The sequence below is a fragment of the Eretmochelys imbricata genome, chromosome 2 (assembly GCF_965152235.1).
Source record: "Eretmochelys imbricata isolate rEreImb1 chromosome 2, rEreImb1.hap1, whole genome shotgun sequence".
In the NCBI taxonomy this organism is placed as follows: domain Eukaryota; kingdom Metazoa; phylum Chordata; order Testudines; family Cheloniidae; genus Eretmochelys; species Eretmochelys imbricata.
Window position 1 is genome coordinate 9,453,303 of NC_135573.1, and position 20,868 is coordinate 9,474,170.

The 20,868-nt window shown below is 44.8% G+C and overlaps 1 protein-coding gene across 1 annotated transcript in view; it reads left to right on the top strand.

Moving 5' to 3' along the window:
• Window positions 1–5,000: 5,000 nt before the first annotated feature.
• SLC45A4 (solute carrier family 45 member 4) overlaps window positions 5,001–20,868 on the top strand; it is a 99,247-nt gene continuing 83,379 nt past the window's right edge. The window contains exon 1 of the mRNA XM_077809738.1: window positions 5,001–5,129. The gene's annotated coding sequence lies outside the window, so the exon portion shown is untranslated. The remainder of the gene's footprint in view (window positions 5,130–20,868) is intronic.

Consider the following 20,868-nt stretch of genomic DNA (forward strand, 5'->3'; position numbering starts at 1 on the left):
TGTTTTGATTTCTAATCAGATAGGCTAAAGCAGATTTTTGTTTTATCCCGGTAAAAATACATTTTTCTTTCCATGCGTGCTGGGCCAGCCAAACCTGCTCTATGACCTAGTTTGGCTACAGAAGAGTGTAATCCATGCTTAAGCAGAGTTGTTTCCTTCTGATAGCATAGAAGGATCCAAGTCAGCACACAATTGGGAGTTCAGTAAACTCTTATGAAAACTCTAGTTTTCGGGCATGCTTATGTAACACCGACAGATCATTGGCGGGCGGAATTGAACCTGGTACCTCTGGAGCTAAATGCATGAGCCTCTACTGCATGAGCTAAAGGTTATGTGGCTGTTAGCTAACGTAGTAGAGCACACTCATTAATCTCTCTCTCTAAGTGAGCTCGGTGCCACTAGATGGGACAGAACACCACACCCAGGAGGTTACATTTACGACTGCTATTCAGGGCAGGGCTGAGTGAATAATGGAGTTTTAGGTTTGGGGGGGCCAAACCTAAAAATTCTGTTTCAATTCAAACAAATACATTTTTGTGACTTTTTCATTGAATTGAAAACTCAGAAATGCTTCTTTCTGAGTAGTTGACTGAAAGCAAAAAAAAATTTTCAAGTGTTTCATTTCAGTTTGGCAGTTTTGGGTGTTTTTCACCCTTTTTTTAATTGGACAAATTTGAAATTGAAATGGCATTTTGAATCAAACTGTTGAAACAAAATGCTTTAATTCTTTTGAAAAATATTTCAGCTGGAACTATTTGTCTAATTTGATCTGAATTCAATAAATACTGTAATTTTAGGTCCTGAAAAATGCATTTTTCAATGAAAAAATAAATTAATCAAAAAAATTTCACTGAGCTCTACTCAGGATTTCATGGGAGAACAGAATTAATATTCAGAAGTTCTGGGGCCTGATTGTCTTCTCTCTTTCACAAGTGTAAATCAGGTGTAATTCCAGTTTAAAACTTCAATGCATGAGATCAGTGCTAGCATCGTTGTACTTAGACACTGGGTAGTAGTTTAGGCTTAAAATGTAAAGATTTTTTTTTCAGTGTTTTGCAAAATCCATTATGAATAGAATATTTTTATTTTACTTTCAATAAACTTTAAAGATCAGAGTTTAAATACTCCTGTTCAATACTGCAAATGCAAACACAGTAGCCAAGAGCAACTATGTGACAACCAGGAAGTGAAACCAGCTAATCTAGTTGCATTGTACAGGCTGAGAGAAATAGAAGTAAACAAACAGCATAAATGGAGGGGAAAGTAAATTTTTAGAAATTCGGATCTCTCCTGACAATGTTCTTTGAAGAGAAGAATGACTATATTAAACACTGACTGCAGTTCTCATAATGTGTGTGTTGGTATTTTAATTGCTCTTAGCACATAGCTATTCATTATGTTACTTGGAGGCCTATCAAATCATCCCTTGTTAACTGTAAACTGCATATTAACTTAATTCCTTGATGTTTTATAGTGAAGTTAATCATATACTGAGGCTGTAATTTAAAAGGGCAGGATAATTTTATGATGACAAACATAATTTTTAACAGTGCAAACCAGGAAAAATAATTATAGGCAAATCTCATTCTTCAGGGCATAAACTGATCTAGACAACTCATAGGTGGCGGTGACAGCAGCATAAGTCCATTACATTGCCTCATGGTTGATATCAGCAGCTGGCAGACCTGACCAGTTGGAGCTAAGGATTTTGCCCCTTGGCCTTTGATGATTCTTGAGGGAATCCTTTATAAATTCCATCTCATAATTTGGCCCCTAAGTAGGAAACAGAGAGAGAGGCCCACACATTCACTCTCGTTCTCTCCTGCTATACTAGGTCCTGTTACGACTTTTCTGTGTCTAAACAAAACACCTTTTGTTGGTTTACCCTGAGACTATATCCTGTATCTCAAATAAGAAAAATCTAGAATTTTCCCAAATGCTCTTTAGGAAAAATACTGTAAGATAAAGACTTTTTACACCAGTAACCCTTAGGTTCAGTAATTAAAGTGCTAACCTAATGACTGCATATTGGCAGCAAAAACACTAGAGTAAAAAAAACCATTTTCAGTGTCCAGCCCAGGACATTGTGTTCCCTCCAATAACAAGAATCTGAAGCTTTTTACAAGAGATTCCTGTGGAAGAAGGGCCACATTTTCGAAACTGGCCACTAACTGTGCATGTTCCCATTTCTGGGTGCCTAACCTGAGACACCTGAATTGGAGTTGTGGATGCTCAGCTCTTAAACTTCTTAATATCAAGCTCCAGTTGTTTTAAAAATGGAGTCATCTAAATTACAAGCCGCTTTGAAAAGTGATCTGTGTCAGAAGACAATACTTTAAAAAAAAACTGCCACAATACTTTCCTCCCCAGAGTTTGCAGACAAAACAATCCATGCAATTTAGCCCATTCTGTTGATTAATTAGTCTTTTAAAAACCAGGGCTTTTAAGGAACTGAGCAGTAGAGGCAAATAAGGTTAAAATAATCTAGGCATGCCAGCATCTCATGCAAGCTATTCACCCTAGATCTGAACACTGGAGAATAATCATCTAAATAATCCATTATCTCATGATAATGTTAAAACTTTTAATTAATTACTAACCAACTGTCTCCTCTTTTCTGTCCCTTTCCTCATACAACATTTATTTAACTGTTTGGGGGTGGGGTTCATAAGCAGCCTTGCAAACCCCGGTCACCCACTAGCCTGGGGCAAGTTATTTCTTTTGATGTGCAAGTAAAATTGTATTATGCTTTTTGTTTTTCCTCCTAATAATCGTGGGAAAGGGTAGGCAAGTAGATGTTGGGTTGTGGCTGGTAAATTTTCATAACAGTTTTACAAATTACAGTGAAAATACCCAAGTAGTGGAGCATGGTAACTGATGGCTGTTTGACAACGAACCTACATTCAGCTTAATTAAAGCATCCCTGAACAAGGAACAGACAGCAGTTCCATTTTGTGTCTCTAGATGGAGGGTGTCACATAGAAAGCTGACAGTGTCCTGGACCAGGCTAGAGATCTCCTGGTTTCTGATGTGCATACAGACTTGCCATTTTCCCACACTGTGTGATCAATGAAATGCATAAAACCACAGTGGCTTTTTTTGGGTCAGAGTTTAATATGTCTCCTGCGCTTTCCATGACTGCAGCTCTTTGAACTTGTTTACACTTAGTTTGATTTCAAGATGGTAATTACTGAGCAAGAGGTGATTTGACCAATTAGATTACAATTTACTTTAACTTGCACAGTGCTGCTAGGAACAAATTTTGCCCCTCCCTATTTCCTTCTTGCATGGGCATGTGGAGGAGCCCTCCCAAACTCATTCCATTGCTTGATGGGGAGAGGAGAGGGATTTCAGGAGGCTGCACAGGGAGTGTGCAATTAGGAATGCAACTCCATTGCAGCTCGTTGTGCAGAAGCTCTTTTGGGGCAAGACAGGTAAGCAGTGGAATCAGTGCATTTGCTGTTGCACAGATCAATGTACTATGGACCACATGGAACAGGGTCACAAGAGCTACAGAGGAGTGGATGGGTCATTACATAAAGTAAAACTATTTCCCCATGCTTATTTTCCCTCCTACTGTTACTCACACCTTCTTGTCAACTGCTGGAAATGGGCCATCCTGATTATAACTACGGAAGGTATTTTTTTCTCCTGCTGGTAATAGCTCACCTTAACTGATCACTCTCGTTATAGTGTGTATGGCAACACCCATTTTTTCATGTTCTCTGTGTGTGTATATATATACACACACACACATATCTTCCTACTATATTTTCCACTGCATGCATCAGATGAAGTGGGTTTTAGCCCATGAAAGCTTATGCTCAAATAAATGTGTTAGTCTCTAAGGTGCCACAGGGACTCCTCGTTCTTTTTCCCAAGTTCTGTGGGATTCTCCTGATCATCCCAGGGTTTGAAAACTGAAAAACTAAGCCCTGCTGTCCCAAAGGCAGCAGTCTCCATGGTCGTATCCGTATTGCTTTTTGTTATCTCTGTTAAGGCAATACCTTCAGTGGCAGCACTGCCCTGTGCTGATGCTGCAGTGTGGGACAGATGAGTTTGTTCACCAAGAGATGGCAACGCTGCCACTAAATCTGACTCTGGCTTCTCAGCCCTTGTTTTTCAATGGACCCTAGGGATGATCTTGTTATGAATAGCTCCTATCATTACTAAACTGTGCCCTTATTGATACCCTTGTATGAATTAGCGTGAGGTATTAAAAATATTGTACACAATTTTGAGAGAGCTATATGACAAAGTATTTGGTTCCTTTAGGCTTTGCAGTTATTGTGTTTTTGTTACAGAGGCAGAACTGGCATGTGGGCCCTGGGCCACCATTTGCCCCCAGTCAGTCTGGGACATCCTCTTTCCCCCAAATACCCAGGCTAGGATCCCATGTCATCTAGTGTTTAATCTGACTCTCCCACCAGTCCTCATGCCCATTCACGTGACCCGCCATGGGACCCCCTTCTCCTTCTTGGTGCCCCTCCCTCTTGCTTTATCTCTCCTTTAGTGGTGAGGCCTCCTCCTTTCCCCTTCTTCTTCCTCCTCCGCCCTGGAGTGATACCCGGGCTAGGACACCCCCTCCAACCCCTACCCCGCTTCCATTTTGTGCCACCCCCTATGGCAGCGCCTCCCGCCCCTTCCTGATTGCCAAGCTGGGCCCCCCCCCCGTCCCTACCCCCACTCGCTAGGTGTACCCAGGTGCCCCCTCCCAGCATCCCAGCCTTGGCCCTCCCTCGCGTCCCTCAGGGGGGCCCTGGCTGGCGCGCGCGCCCCCGCCTCAGCGGCCGGCGGGGTCGCCCACGGGGCGTGCGGTCTCCCGCAGGGCGCCCCCTCCCGCATTGGCTGCGCGCCTGCCCTCAAGCCCCGCCCCGGTCTGCATATTCATGAGCCCCGAGGAGGGGGCGGAAGCGGAAGCGTTGCAGGGAGACGGTTTCCGAGGAGCCCGGTATAAAGCGGACGCTGCTGCCCGCACCCGTCCGCGCCGGCCCGACCCGACCCGCCCCCGGGGAGCAGCCGGGACCCAGCCGCCCCGTCCTGACCGACCCACCTGCCGCAGCCAGCCAGCCACCCCCTCCGCGGCCACAGGGGCCAGGTACCGGGCAGAGGGGGAGACTTGGCGGCAGGTAAAGGAGGCACCAGGGGAGCTGGGCTGGGACCGGGTGAGGCGCCGGGGGCATGGGACAGGTGGCGGGGTGAGGCGCCGGGGCCGGGGGCATTGGGACAGGTGCAGGGGGGTGGCTGGGTGAGGGACCGAGACAGGTGTTGGGGGGGGGGTGGCTGGGTGAGGCGCTAGGGAGTATTGCAAGAGGGGGATGGGGCTGGGGGCATTGGGACAGGTGGCTGGGTGAGGGGTGGGGGCGATGGGACCGGGTGAGGGGGCTCTGGGGGGCATTGGGACAGGTGGCTGGGTGGGGGCGATGGGACCGGGTGAGGGGGCTCTGGGGGGCATTGGGACAGGTGGCTGGGTGGGGGCAATGGGACCGGGTGAGGGGGCTCTGGGGGGCATTGGGACAGGTGGCTGGGTGGGGGCGATGGGACCGGGTGAGGGGGCTCTGGGGGGCATTGGGACAGGTGGCTGGGTGAGGGGTGGGAGCGATGGGACCGGGTGAGGGGGCTCTGGGGGGCATTGGGACAGGTGGCTGGGTGAGGGGTGGGGGCGATGGGACCGGGTGAGGGGGCTCTGGGGGGCATTGGGACAGGTGGCTGGGTGGGGGCGATGGGACTGGGTGAGGGGGCGATGGGGGGCATTGGGACAGGTGGCTGGGTGGGGGCGATGGGACCGGGTGAGGGGGCTCTGGGGGGCATTGGGACAGGTGGCTGGGTGAGGGGTGGGGGCGATGGGACCGGGTGAGGGGGCTCTGGGGGGCATTGGGACAGGTGGCTGGGTGGGAGCGATGGGACTGGGTGAGGGGGCTCTGGGGGGCATTGGGACAGGTGGCTGGGTGGGGGCGATGGGACCGGGTGAGGGGGCGATGGGGGGCATTGGGACAGGTGGCTGGGTGGGGGCGATGGGACCGGGTGAGGGGGCGATGGGGGGCATTGGGACAGGTGGCTGGGTGAGGGGTGGGAGCGATGGGACCGGGTGAGGGGGCTCTGGGGGGCATTGGGACAGGTGGCTGGGTGAGGGGTGGGGGCGATGGGACCGGGTGAGGGGGCTCTGGGGGGCATTGGGACAGGTGGCTGGGTGGGGGCGATGGGACCGGGTGAGGGGGCTCTGGGGGGCATTGGGACAGGTGGCTGGGTGGGGGCGATGGGACCAGGTGAGGGGGCTCTGGGGAGCATTGGGACAGGTGGCTGGGTGGGGGGTGGGGGCGATGGGACCGGGTGAGGGGGCTCTGGGGGGCATTGGGACAGGTGGCTGGGTGGGGGCGATGGGACCAGGTGAGGGGGCTCTGGGGAGCATTGGGACAGGTGGCTGGGTGGGGGGTGGGGGCGATGGGACCGGGTGAGGGGGCTCTGGGGGGCATTGGGACAGGTGGCTGGGTGGGGGCGATGGGACCGGGTGAGGGGGCTCTGGGGGGCATTGGGACAGGTGGCTGGGTGGGGGCGATGGGACCGGGTGAGGGGGCTCTGGGGGGCATTGGGACAGGTGGCTGGGTGAGGGGTGGGAGCGATGGGACCGGGTGAGGGGGCTCTGGGGGGCATTGGGACAGGTGGCTGGGTGAGGGGTGGGAGCGATGGGACCGGGTGAGGGGGCTCTGGGGGGCATTGGGACAGGTGGCTGGGTGGGGGCGATGGGACCGGGTGAGGGGGCTCTGGGGGGCATTGGGACAGGTGGCTGGGTGAGGGGTGGGGGCGATGGGACCGGGTGAGGGGGCTCTGGGGGGCATTGGGACAGGTGGCTGGGTGAGGGGTGGGGGCGATGGGACCGGGTGAGGGGGCTCTGGGGGGGCCGGGACAGGTGGCTAGGTGAGGGGGCTCTGGGGGGCATTGGGACAGGTGGCTGGGTGAGGGACTGGGACAGGTGGTGGGGATGGGACCGGGTGAGGGGCCGGGGGCATTGGGACAGGTGGTGGGGATGGGACCGGGTGAGGGGCTGGGGGCATTGGGACAGGTGGCTGGGTGAGGGGCCGGGACAGGTGGGGGGATCGGACTGGGTGAGGGGGCACTGGGGGGGGTGGGACAGGTGGCTGGGTGAGGGACCGGGAGAGGTGGGGGGGATGGGACTGGGTGAGGGGGCACTGGGCTGGGATGGGACTGGGTGAGGGGCCGGGGTGTTGAGACCGGGACAGGTGGCTGGGTGAGGGACCGGGACAGGTGGCTGGGTGAGGGACCAGGTGAGGCGCTGGTGGGGATTGGAAGCGGGGATGGGACTGGGTGAGGGACCGGGGGAGGTGAGGGACCAGGGGCATTGGGACAGGTGGCTGGGTGAGGGACCAGGACAGGTGGGGAGGGGGGTGGCTGGGTGAAGGACTGGGAGAGGTGTGGGGGATGGGACCGAGTGAGGCACTGGGGGGGATTGGGCTGGGATGGGACTGGGTGAGGCACCAGAGGCATTGGGACAGGTGGCTGGGTGAGAGACCTGGACAGGTGGGGGAGGGGCCAGGGGCATTGGGACAGGTGGGGGGCTGGGACCAGGGGAGATTGGAATGGGGGATGAGACTGAGTGCATTTGGCTGGGATGAGACCGGGTGAGGCACCCAGGGCATTGGGACAGGTGACTTAGTGACGGACTGTGACAGGTGAGGGGGGAACGGAATAGGACTGGGTGAGATGGAGGGGTGGCTGGGTGAGGGCATGGGACTGGTACAGGTGGGGGGGAGTAACTGATTGAGGGACTGGGTTAGGACTGGGTGTAAATGGACAGGAGGGGCGATGGAGGGTGATGGGAAGGTGGCTGAGGAACAGGTGGAGGGGAGGGAGGTAAATAGGGGGTGATGAGGTGAGGGGGATGGCTGACAGGTGGGGGGTGTGGCTGGATGAGGGGCTTAGGAGGAAAGTGAGGGAGTTGTTTTGCTGGATTAGGACAGCCAGGCAAGTGAGGTGCTGGGTGGAGGGGATAAATGGGGAGTGAGGTGCTGGGGAGCTCTGGGGCATGGGACATGTAAAAGCGAATGGGGGCTTTTGGTAGAGGAACAACAAGGGAGGGGGAAAGGGCTGAGGAATGACAGGTGGAAGGGGAGGTCTTACCTTATACTAGGCCCCTGTGGGGGTAAGGCACATAGTTTTGGGGATGGTAAAGGGTAAAATGGGGAGGTGGAAGGTGAGGTAAATGGACATGGGGCTGAGTGGTGAGACGGTGCAGGAGATGGGGCTGAGAGGAGGAAGATAACAGAACAGCGAGTTGGGCTGGATGACAGTGTGGGTGAGGAGTAGGAAACAAGTGGTTGTTACTGGGGTAAGACAGATAAAACAAAGTGAGTGGGTGAATGGAAAGGGGAGGATGAACAGAAGCCAGAAGAGACAAGTACTGTAGATAGGAGGCCCCAGTGCTGGTTTTGGTTGGTGTGGGAGATGAGTTGTTTTGCAGGGTTCTAAGGTGTGAATTTGTCCTTGAGCAGCCAGGCTATCAGAGACCTGGAGTTGGTCTCTTTTTCCTGTTAAATGTTTGCATGCTTTAACTGTAACCAGATTTAATCCTTTTATTTTCATGAGAGCAGATTTCTGTTTAATTTATCACCATCCTGGTGGAGAGAAAAGGGAAATGCTAGTTGCTGAATCCAGTAAGAGGTTACAGTAATAGAATACTTCCCTTCACTTCCAGAACCTGATGATCTTTGATAGGTTGAAACTTGAACTGAGTTGCATCAATTTAAACTCTTGAAGAAAAAGTTAATACACAACTACCTATTATAAAAAGTTCTTAAGGTGGCTAACGATGGACGTGGTGCTGTTGGAGAAACTTCTTTATGGAAGGTGAAAAACGTGCTGCTGACCTTGAGATTGCCCCAGAAGAGGCAGTGTGCGCTCTTTGTTGCAATAGAAACAACGCAATAAGTCCTGTAACTTTCTATGTTATCTGTTGGGAGAGTGTCTCAGCTAGTGTCTTTAATTAGTGGGTAGAGAGAATGAAGACTTGGCTGTGACTCAAGTTTGGAGGCAGAGGGGGGAAGTCTAATGTTGCTGATAGTGACTAGTAGGAGGGGTCAGGAAAGAAGCTTAATAAAAATATTTCAAGTTGTCTGTCATGCTAGGTGAGGCAATATTGAATAGTTCTGATTCTGGCCACAAAGAAGGGGGGGTGTGCCAGCTCAGAAGTGGACCTGAAATGAAGTGGATTATAGGGAGTAGGGTAGAAAAACGATCTAGAATTTCAAATATCCATTAGGAGTGTAGTGGCTGAAGAGAGCTCACTGTTACAAGTGTGTATGGTCACAGTAACTTGCATAACATGCTGTTCTTATATTAACTTGTCTAAATGTTATCTGCTCCACATTCACTGCCTGGCTCAGACAGTGCTACTAAAATATTTAATGTTTGCAGTGTTGTAGCCATATTGTTCCTGGTATATGAGAGACAAGGTGAGTTAGGTAATATCTTCTATTGGACCAACTTCTCTTGGTGAAAGAGACAAGCTTTTGAGCTACACAGAGCACTTCAGGTCACCTCTGTGTAGCTCAAAAGCTTGTCTATTACAACAGAAGTTAGTCCACTAAAACAATTTAGTGATTGCTTCATTTAAAGTGTGAGTTGGTGGATTATTTACCTATTTTTTTTGCCTTGCAACCTGCAAGATTTCTTAAGTAAACATACGTGATTGAAATGTGAGGGAAAGAATCACTTTAAGCTGTGGTATGTATTCTCTAGCATCTGCAGTGGATCTTAAGGTAGTACTGCATAGTGCAGTGTTTGCAGGGAAGCAGTACCTACAAAAGACAAGGTCTGCTTGTTTTGATTTAATTATTATACTAGAAATCAATGAACACACTATCTCCTGGAATCTGTTTTAAATTGCACTAGTAAAGTACAAATGGAAAGTTTTGAAACTACTTGTTTAAATATGTTTATATTTTAATAACAGACAATTTTTAACAAATGTTTTCTTTTACAGAAAAAATATACTGTTGGCTTATAATCTTAAAATTGACTCATCAGTCTTCACAACAAAGGAACCTGCCTTGTTCAGGCTTAAAGCAAATCCAGGGATCTTTACATTAAGTAGGCTGCCAAAAGGCACATGAGGGAATAGATATGAAAATGACTATAATGGTACTGTCAGCTGTTGTCTTAGAAATAATACACTGGAACCTCACATCCATAGCTTTAATCTGTGGTGTATAGGTTTTAGTAAGTTGTTTGTTTTTTAACTTAAGTATTCAAGAGAGACTTCATTACAGTAATGAGCAATTGCATGACCTAATAGATAGTTGCATTAATTTAGTAATTTATATTTCTTAGTTAGGTACTTAGATTATTGGAGGCGAATCTACATTCAAGTCAGTTCAGGTGTCCTTGAATAAAGAAGAGGCTGTAATTTTCTTGTCTACATATAGGTGGAAGACAGAATGTAGACAACTGAGGGGCCTTAAGTCAGGCAAAAGAGTTTCCTGTTTTGTGTACAGCCTCTTTCTGAGTTGTGTGAAGTGTGCACTCTAGTTTTCTGTTGAACTCCTGAAGGGCAGAGGACACTTCATATGTTTGCAGGTGTTCACATTTATTTAAACACTGAACTCTGGTGATATGAGCTATGTCTGCAAATTGTTCTTGTTTATTTGGGAAATGAGTCTTCAATTGTCACACTGATCATAATTAAAATAACTTAATGGCTTACCTTTTGAAGCTGAAATTTGTTTTCATTAGCAGTTGGCTGATTTATAACTGAATTAGATTATCTTGTATATACCTGCTTTTTGTTGTGCATTGCTTTAGCTTGATAGAAAATCTAACACATGAAACAGGCTTTAAGGATAAATATGCAAGTATAGCATATTTTAAAGACCGTTTTCCTTGTGTTATAGCACCATAAATGATTGAAACAGAAATGTTTAATCCAAGTCTATGTAGCTTCTGATCCTTGGTTTATTTGTCTTACCTTAATTAATGAAAATAAACCACTCAGTTTCACTTCCACTTCCTAGTTCTCATGTATAAACACAATGATGCAACACTTGGGTTACTAATAGTGGGAAAGAACACTGGCTTCCCATTAGAATTTATGTAAATTATGGTGACATTATTGATTTTGAGGCTTTTTGTGTGGCTAGGAAAAAAATATGCAAGCTTATTGGCTTACATATTTTACAATTTTCTTTAACATTTTTGATCTCCATGTTTTGCTTGCCCTTTTGTGTTTTGTTTATACCCTTATTCCAAAAGGCAAATATCACATACCCAAGTGCTGGAGTGGGAATCGTTTTGTTGTAGGGTTGCTGTTGAGTACATGGTAGCTGTGACTCTCTTTAAAAATAAATCAGTCTGTACTTTTTCTTCGGGTGCTTGCCCCCAGATAATTGGAATTACACGACCTCTGTAAGAGATTAGACTAAAAAAAGCTTGAACATGGACTTGGACTTGATGACATTGCCATAATTATTAACTTACTGGTTGTGACCTTGAAAGATGTAAAATTACTTTTTGGGTAGACTTAACAATCTTAAACTTGCCAACACTATTGTAAGTTGAATCTTTCCCGTGTCATTAAATATAAACTTCAATATTTATTACTGAAAATGCATATGGATCAGCAGACACTACAAAAGGTAAAAATTTATATAACCTTGATGCCAGAGTACTTCTGAATATTGACTATAAATAGATGTTTCAAAAAAGTTCTGATACGGAATTGTGCATTGAAGGTTAATGCAAATCTACACTTTTTTTTTTTAAGAAAGTAAAAGATGGAAACTTCTCAAGTTTCCACTTCCTCAGTGTCCAAGTTCCCATGACTCTAAAGAGACTTACTGGCTTAGTACGGGCTTTTTAATATTTGTTTAGCCACTTGCTCTGTTTCAACTTGGAACATCTGTATTGTACTCAACACTGCCATTCACAAACTTGCATCACTCTCTGAATTAAATGGCAATTATCTGCGGTATGAATAAATGCCTGTGGCCAGTACAAGAAGAAGATTTTGTTCCATGTTCCAAAAAGGCAATTAAGATCTTAGTTTAGAGATGATGGTACCTGATTCTGTATTAGCAAGCATCTTTACAGTCACATTGATGTAAACAACTACTCCAAATGGTTGCAAACTTCACAACCATTTGTCTTCCATGATCGCTGAGGCCGAGGCAATTAGAAGTCATCCCCCTGCAATATGCTTGCAAACAATGGTTTGGAGCAGGGGTTCTCAAACTGGGGGACGGGACCCCTTAGGGGGTCTCAAGGTTAATACATGGGGGGGTCACGGGCTATCCGCCTCCACTCCAAAGCCCGCTTTGCCTCCAGCATTTATAATGGTGTTTTTAATGTATATGGGGGTTGCATTCAGAGGCTTGCTATATGATACTGGTGACCCGTTTCAAAGTTTGAGAACAGTTGGTTTAGAGGTAGAGACTAAGAGTTAGTCTGAGAATGCTTGTTTGCATTAAAGAATTTTTGCATGCCTGTGTTGTGCTTGTGGCCTTGCTGAATGGAACTTTTCCTCTTGGTCATAACACCTTTAAAATCCAGGCCTGTAAAAACTATTCCAAATGATAGGCAGTTTGATTAATCCATACTACTTTGTCTTAGTTAGTCCAGTGTGCCTGGCTGTGTGAAACTGTCATTTATTTTGCAGACAAGATCAAACAAATCTGAACTGACTTGACGACATTCCTGTGGGGTTCTCCATCCTTCAATAACTAGCATATTCTGCAAGTCCTTACATATTGCAACTGAAATTCCACTCCACGCTCAAGCATGAAAGTGTAATTCAGGTGAATACTTAAATTTATTTAGTGGAGATTGTGAACATAAACATAACATAAGAATGGCCCTACTGGGTCAGACCCCAAAGGTCCATCTAGCCCAGTATCCTGTCCTCCGACAGTGGCCAGTACCAGGTGCCCCAGAGGGAATGAACAGAACAGGTAATCATCAAGTGATCCATCCCCTGTCACTCATTCCCAGTTTCAGGCTAGGGACACCATTCCTGCCCATCCTGGTTAATAACCATTGATGGACCTATCCTCCATATATTTATGTAGTTCTTTTTTGAACCCTGTTATGGTCTTGGCCTTCACAACGTCCTCTGGCAAGGAGTTCCACAGATTGACTGTGTGTGTGAAGAAATACTTCCTTTTATTTGTATTAAACCTGCTGCCTATTAATGTCATTTGGTGACCCCCTAGTTCTTGTGTTATGAGAAGTAGTAAATAACACTTCCTCATCTACTTTCGCTACACCAGTCATGATTTTATAGACCTCAATTATCTCTCCTTAGCTCTCTTTTTCCAAGCTGAAAAGTTGTGCACATGTAAGTTGAGTGACAGTGTCATCGAAGCATCTGCCAGTGTTTCATTTCTTGGTATAACTTCATGTGTGAAGTATCTGGTTTTGTTTGTGGGGTTTTTTTGGGACCCCCTGTCAAATCAAGTTCTTTACTGGGCCAGTGAGTTACATCTCTAAGTAACTATATACCTTCCAATTTGACACATCATGCTGAGGTACCATATTTGTGTCAATTTGGAAAGAGCTTTGTGATTTTTCTCCCCCCCCTCCTCTCCCACCCACTTCTGCTCAAACGCTTCCAAGTCACACTGACAAACATGCCAAATTTTAGTCTGAAAGCTAAGTTTGCTAAAGTTGACCCTCCTAGGGTGAAAACACTGAAATAACTTAAACTCATATTGCTGTGCATTCTGTCTATTATAAAACTTTGCTCTAAGCAGTGTCTTTGCACTATGCGATCTAATTAGATTTTAAAATCAACCCTGGACAGCTGCTGAAGCTGCTCCTCTTCACTTTAGAGCTTGTAATAGTTAACCACACATCTGTAGGTTCAAGTTGTACTGCTAGAATTGTGCTGTGGTTAGGAGTGTGCACAAGGACCACCCAGAAACTTCAGGAGATAAAGGATATGGCTTCCTACTTCCTATATAGCATGGGCTTCTGAGTACTAATGCTAGTACTCAAGTCTTTGCAGTAGCACTCTTTCCTGGTGTTGGTGAGTCTCTGAAATCATGAATCGTCTGGGACTTGGGGAGGAACTAACTTCCAATATACATTACGATATATGTGTACAACTCTTCCAGGACCAGCTGCAGAGATCTGTTGTCAGAGGATCTTTGCATCTGAAACAGGTTGTATTGGCATATTGCCAGTTTGTCGAGCTTTAGGGCATAACTTAAGGCTCTCTTTTAGTTTTAACTGGTTTAGCTTAATGTGAAGTTCCAATTTATTTGTTTTGGTTTGTGGGTTGACTTTTTGTATTAACATGCTATGCGAGGGAATGATGCTTTCTTATGATAGTGGCACTAAGACTATTAACTTATTTAGGGTGACATAAATAACTTAAGCCCCTTAAAATGTTGTTTTATTATGTGCACTTGTGATAGGTGATGTAAAATTAAATACCACTTAAAGTAAAGATGGGTAGGCTCACTTTCCTGGACCTTATGCCCTTGTCTAGTCAATGGGCACTGGCCATTAAACACAGCAGTGTCAATTGCATAAGTGGTATGAATTAAGCTAAATAGCTGCATTGACATTTACTAGCCTTCACTGCACACTAACACTTTATATTGTGGTAGAGCCTAGAGGCCAACCAGGTTGGAGTCCCATTATGCTAGGTGCTGTACAAACATAGGAAAATGATAGTCCCTGCTCTGAAGAGCTTGCAATCTAAAAGACAAAACAGGTAGATGAGACAAATGCGCATTAGGGTGGAATGGGGAGGTAAGGGGGGAGAACAGGTAACAAAAATGGGATTTGGGCAGTTCTTAGCCAAGAAGAAACAGAATGAAAGATCATCTGATCAAATAAGGATTGGTAGTAATGCTTTTTTTTAAGCAGAACTATAAAAAAGTATATAAATGCTAATTGTGTTAAGATTTATCAATAGCAAAAACTTTTAATAACTTAAAAGCTTAGTTAATAAACTAATGTTGCTGGGAGATTGACTGGAGTCCTTAGCTGGGTTTTCTTCCTTAACTCAGTTTCTTCATTTTGCTTTAAATAAGGGCTCTGTTTTTGTAGCTGAATATGAAACCAGTGTTTTGCTGACCCCGCATTTTCTTTCTCCTCCGTTAGCCAGCCTGGGTTACTTCTGCATGCAGTACTAGCTCATTTATTTTGAGAAGCTCAAAAACAAATCCATTATCACCCTTGAGTGCCAAATAAATGACCTAGCTGGGGACTGAACCCAGTGTGCTGGGGTTTTTTTTGTTTTTTTTTGTTTTACAAAACATTACTGCTATACTCATACTTGAGTTATTTTTCTTGTTCTTTGTCCTTGAATAGGTGATCAGATTGTCTGGACCATATCCAGAAAGCAGTGGTTGGGTCACTTGATGTCTTATTACAGAACAGTAAAACAGACTTCTGTGCCAGTTAACTTCCTATTCCTTCTAATATTTTTATACACAAGCAGCATTATTGCGAAAAAATACTTCATCTTAAAGACTGTGTAACGACTCCTTTTTTTCTTGGTGACTTACAGAAGGAATTTATAGTCTCAAAGTGCTGGATCTTCATTTTCAGACCATAATGGACTTCGTAGATTCTCAGGCCAGAAGGAACCATTCTGATCTAGTCTGACCTCTTGTATGGCTTGTGTCATACAACTTCCCCAAAATAATTCCTAGAGCATCTCTTAGGAAACCCATCCAATCTTGACATTAAAATAATCCGTGATGGAGAATCAACAACCACCTTTGTCAAGTTGTGCGCTTTATGAAATATTTTCCCCCATGTAGTACTCATAGACTAATCAAATCAACCCTTAACCTTCTCTTTATTAATAATGTCCAACCTAAACCTCCATTGCTGCATTTAAAGCCCATTGCTGCTAATCTTCTCGGAGGTTGAGAACAATTTTTTTTCCTTCCTCCTTGTAACAACCTTTTATGTGCTTTAAAACTCTTATCATATCCCCCTTCAGTCATGTCTTCTCCAGACTAAACAAACACAATTTTTTCAGTCTTTCCTCATAGTTCATGTTTTCTAGACCTTTAATCATTTATATCAACATCGTTCTTGAATTATGGACACCAGAACTGGAGACAGTATTCCAGCAGCTACCGCACTAGTGCTAAATACAAAGGTAAAGTAATCCCTACTCCTTATCTAGATTCTCCTCTTTATGTATCCAAGAATTGTATACCTCTTTTGGCCACAATGTCTCGCTGGTCGCTCAGGTTCAACCTACTATCACCACAACCCCCAGATCTTTTTCAGTCACTGCTTCCCAGGATAGAATCCTCTATACTGTCTGTAAAGCCTGCATTCTTTGTTCCTAGATGTATGCATTTAGCCATATTAAAACACATTGTTTGCTTCTGCCCAGTTTATCGAGTGATCCAGATTATTCTGTACTAGTGACTTGTCCTCTTCATTATTTACTATTCCTCCGATTCATGTCCTCTGCAAATATGAAAGACAAAAAAATTGATTTTAAGATCAGAAGGGACCGTTGTGGTCCTCTAGTCTGACCTCCTGGGCGTTGCAGGCCACAGAACCTCACCCACTCCTGAAATAGACCCCCTAATCTCTGGCTGAGTTAGTGAAGTCTACAAATCATTATTGAAAATGTGAAATGGCACAAGGCCAAGAACTGATCCCTGCATGATTATGCTGGAAGCCCACCCTTCTGATGATGATGATTCCCCATTTACAATTACATTTTGAGACCCATCAGTTCACCAGTCTGATTAATTTTATCTTTCTAGTTTTTTAAACTTACAGAAGTCTAAGTCTCAACACTTAGCTGCTGAAGGCAATAACTTCTACAAAAGAAGATATCAGGTTCTACAGGATCTATTTTCCATAAGCCCATGTTGATTGGCATTAATTATATTATCCTCCTTTAATTCTTTATTAATCTAAAATATCATGTTAGCCACTCTATCTTGCCTTGGATTGATGTCAGGCGGATAGTGGCTGATAATGGAAAGAGTTATCATATGATGTATCTCTTTCCAAATGCAGAACAAACTTATTGAACTTTTCTGCATTAAGTGTACCATTTCCATCTAATAATGGCCCAGTACCATTGTTAGGATTTTTTAGATCCTAATGGACTCTGGCCATTGTATCCCTTATCAATTTTCTACAATTTCTAGCTTCTGCTTCATATTCATTACTATCAACTTTCCCTTTTTTCCATTAATATAGATAACCAGGTTTGGGGGGAAGTGAAGGTGGCTATTTTAACCAATATGGCCTTCTTCCACAACTCTGAGTGAGACTTTTTGGGCATCAGGTAAAGTGTTCTTAAACAGTTCCCACTTATCATTCACTTTCTGATTTTTTTTTTTTTTTAAATTCTTCCTCTTGAAGATTTGACTCCAAATTTCAAAGCTTGAAAAAAATTGTCTTAAAAGGCCATTGTCTTATGAGTTCTAATATAATTTCCCTGTGTTGTTGAATGCAACACTTTTTTTTTTTTTTTTTGAGTTAGTAAACTGTCTTCTAGAATATTTAGAAGTTGCAAGGATATGTTAGTACTGGTAGCATGAGACCCACAGCATATGTCACCCAAACTGTAGTCCCCCACAATCCTGCAGCTCTTTTCCTATGCATTATAGATGGGTATGTAAGGAGCTGGTTATCCTGCTCCCTAGTGTGATATGCTGGCTTGTCTTAGTTTGCATAGCAGACACCATCTTGTGCTTCATATGTCAGAACATTGATCCATAAACCTTCAAGATCATTTTCATCTGAGATCAGTGACTTGGAAACAGATAGTGCCACCTTGACAATGCTACTCTTTTCCCTTTTTGCCCACTTGATCCTTCGTAATACATTGACTTTTAACTCTCCAACCATGGGAGTCATCCCACCAGGCCTCAGTAGTACCAGCTAGATCAAATTTATGCCAACTCCTCATGTTTGTTACCCAGGCTTCTAGCATTGATATATAGGCAGTTAAAAAATTTCTTCTCTTCATGGCCTTTGGTTCCTTGACTAATCTTTTTCTCAACATCTCAGTCTTGTGCTGGATTCATATCTTCCCCCTCTTTACCCTCTGCTTTTATTAACACCTTGACTACTGTAGCCAACCTGTCCCTCAGAAGATTGGCCCACCTTCTATGGGGAGATGGGGCTGTATAATTTGGATGGACTCCGCTTTAATAGAAGGTGAACCAGTGTTCCACAAAACCTTCCAACCTACCCAATTTAGCTAGGTAGCAGTTCTATTCCAGAATAGCCTGCCTTCTGTTTTAGGAGATTGCTTGGATGCTCTTCAGCATGCTTCTGAGTTTCCCTAAAATCTATCAACATGATATCCCGCAATGCAGTGTCATTAATGCTGATATGAACCATCACCAGTGGATCATTTCCCTTGGACTTCAAAAGCCTTGGCTCCAGGAAGGCAGCACACTGTCCTGTTGTCTGCCTGTCCTTTGCAGAATGTTCTTTCAGACAGCCTGTGGAAATATAATTCTAGTGTAATATTGCTCCCCGGGGGGGGGAGAGAAGATGCTCTGTGCAAATATATCCGCCTGTGCAAATAATCTAGTATTGTCCCAGAGGAATGATTCAGCAGTCTGAACTGTTGCTGCTTTGACTCCCAAGAGTTCAAAAAATAGAAAACCCTCAGTGCTCACATCATATTGAAGAGCATGCACTCTTATCTAGTGCACATCCTATCACACATGTCCTGGAAAATGCAGGACAATTGAGGTGGGAATAGCGATCACTAATCTCAGATTAATAATCTGAGAGTAATGCCCAGCTCCCCCCACCAGTGACAGATATATTTTAGAGAACTGTTTATACTTTTATGCTTTTGACTACATCTCAGGTGACTCAGTGTTTGTCCACACAGTGCTGCACCAATGCAATGCTTAGTGAAGAAGCTACCTACACCGATGGGAGACCTTCTCCCATCGCAAAAAGAAAAGGAGTACTTGTGGCACCTTAGAGACTAACCAGTTTATTTGAGCATAGGTACTCCACCTCCACAAGGCGGTAGCTATGTTGACAGGAGGGCTTTTCCTGTCAACATAGTACTGTCTAAATGTAGGCGTTAAGTCATATAACTGTAGCATTCAGTACTTTGGCCCCAGGTAGTGAAGCCCAGGCTTTGGCCCTGGGCCCCTGCAAGTCTAAGCCAACCCTGGTGACCCCGTTAAAAGGGGATTGTGACCCACTTTGGGGTTGTGACTCACAGTTTGAGAACAGCTGGTATAGACCAAGCCTTGGCTTTCAGCATAATGCAAGAATGGCTAAGTATTTCTTCTAGATTCCAGGTGTGACTGTTTGGTAGCATTGCAAATGTCTTAACAGCATGCTCCCTTTTTGATAGGGGAGGACAGATGTAATTTTGAGGGTAGTAAGTAGGGGAACCTGAAGGCAAGCGAAAACAAGGCCATCCAAAAACAACATGGCAAAGAGCTGGGGAACCCTTGAAAGACTTGCCAGAAATAGACAGTAGTGGAGGATTTTAGTTGCTGCCTTAAATGCCAGAGGCATAATGGAAACCATGATGAAGTAGGGACAACCAACCTGTGAATAGAATAAAATGTTAATCCCTTTTCAGTAGCTTAAAGGGATGAGAGGGTGTGGTCTGAGTCACTACTTAAAGTCTGTGAATTTATGGAAAGGTCTTTGCTACTTGGATGCTTTCAATCTGCAGAACAAAAGCCCAGGTAAGAGTCTACCTCTCAAGAATTGATTGAAGGAGCAAGGCTCTAATCAAAAACAAGGAAAGATTCCCTTTCTTTGATTAAAATGTAAAATCAAACTAAATCCACTCCCCTTCTTACAGCCTCCTCTGAAGTAAAAGGCATTGGGGAGAAAGGCAACTGTTTGTCTGACAATCCAGTGTAAACATGGCAATACTGGCCTGTCTTTCTGAGGATGCCTTCAAGGCACACTTGCCTCATCCAAGAGAAAGTAGTTCAGATATTGACAGACAGTAACACAGTGATGTGTTAAGAGGCACTTCTACTGTGAAAGTGGTGTGAGCATCACATATATGTTGCTGTTCACCTACTTGGGAAAGCAGTATTAGTTCTACACATGCACTTATTCCAACAGCACTTATGTAAGGTGTTAAACTTATGACTTTATAAAATGGACATTCTGTTTAAAATGCAGGGCTGGATGTTTTAGAACTTCCATTAGATAATAGGATTCTAATACACCAGTTTTCAATATATTAAAATAATCCATACATTTTGGTTTCCATCCTATGCTGTCACCAAATTTTGTACAATTTCCCAGAGAAAGTAAGTCTTTTAGTGCTAGACTTCTTGCAAGGCGAGGGAAGTGCTTCACTGCTGTCTCTAGCTGTTGCTCCTTCAACAGGCATGCAAGTTCTTTTGGACTTACTGGACACTTTACCCCTTTAGGGTCTATGCAACCGGCATATATTAGTAGCAACACAGGACAGCCTTTTTTTAAACAAACCAGCATTTATTAGTCAACTGGCATACAGTATTTTAGGGTTCTTTGCTTAGAATGGAAAAGCGAAGCTTATATGTCCATTCCAGCAGCATAACCTTCCTCTGTCCAAAACAGTCAAGATGCCATCTTTTCCACTGGCACAGGGCAGCAGAGGGTTTTTATTATTATACCAATGTCCTGACACCTAAGTTCTGTTTTCAGGCTCTAGGCACCATTCTCTGTCATAGTCTGCTTCCCAAGACCACCCCAGTATTAGTCCCCTGTCGCTGGACAGAAATAACAATACAGAAGTGATTGGGGGTGGGGGTCATGCATATTTTCATAAATATGGAAATGTCCCACGTTCTCAGCATATGCTATTTCACAGCTATTGAAGCTAACTATAATAGAGTTGGAGCAGAGGGCACAGGGTTGCTATATAATGCAGTT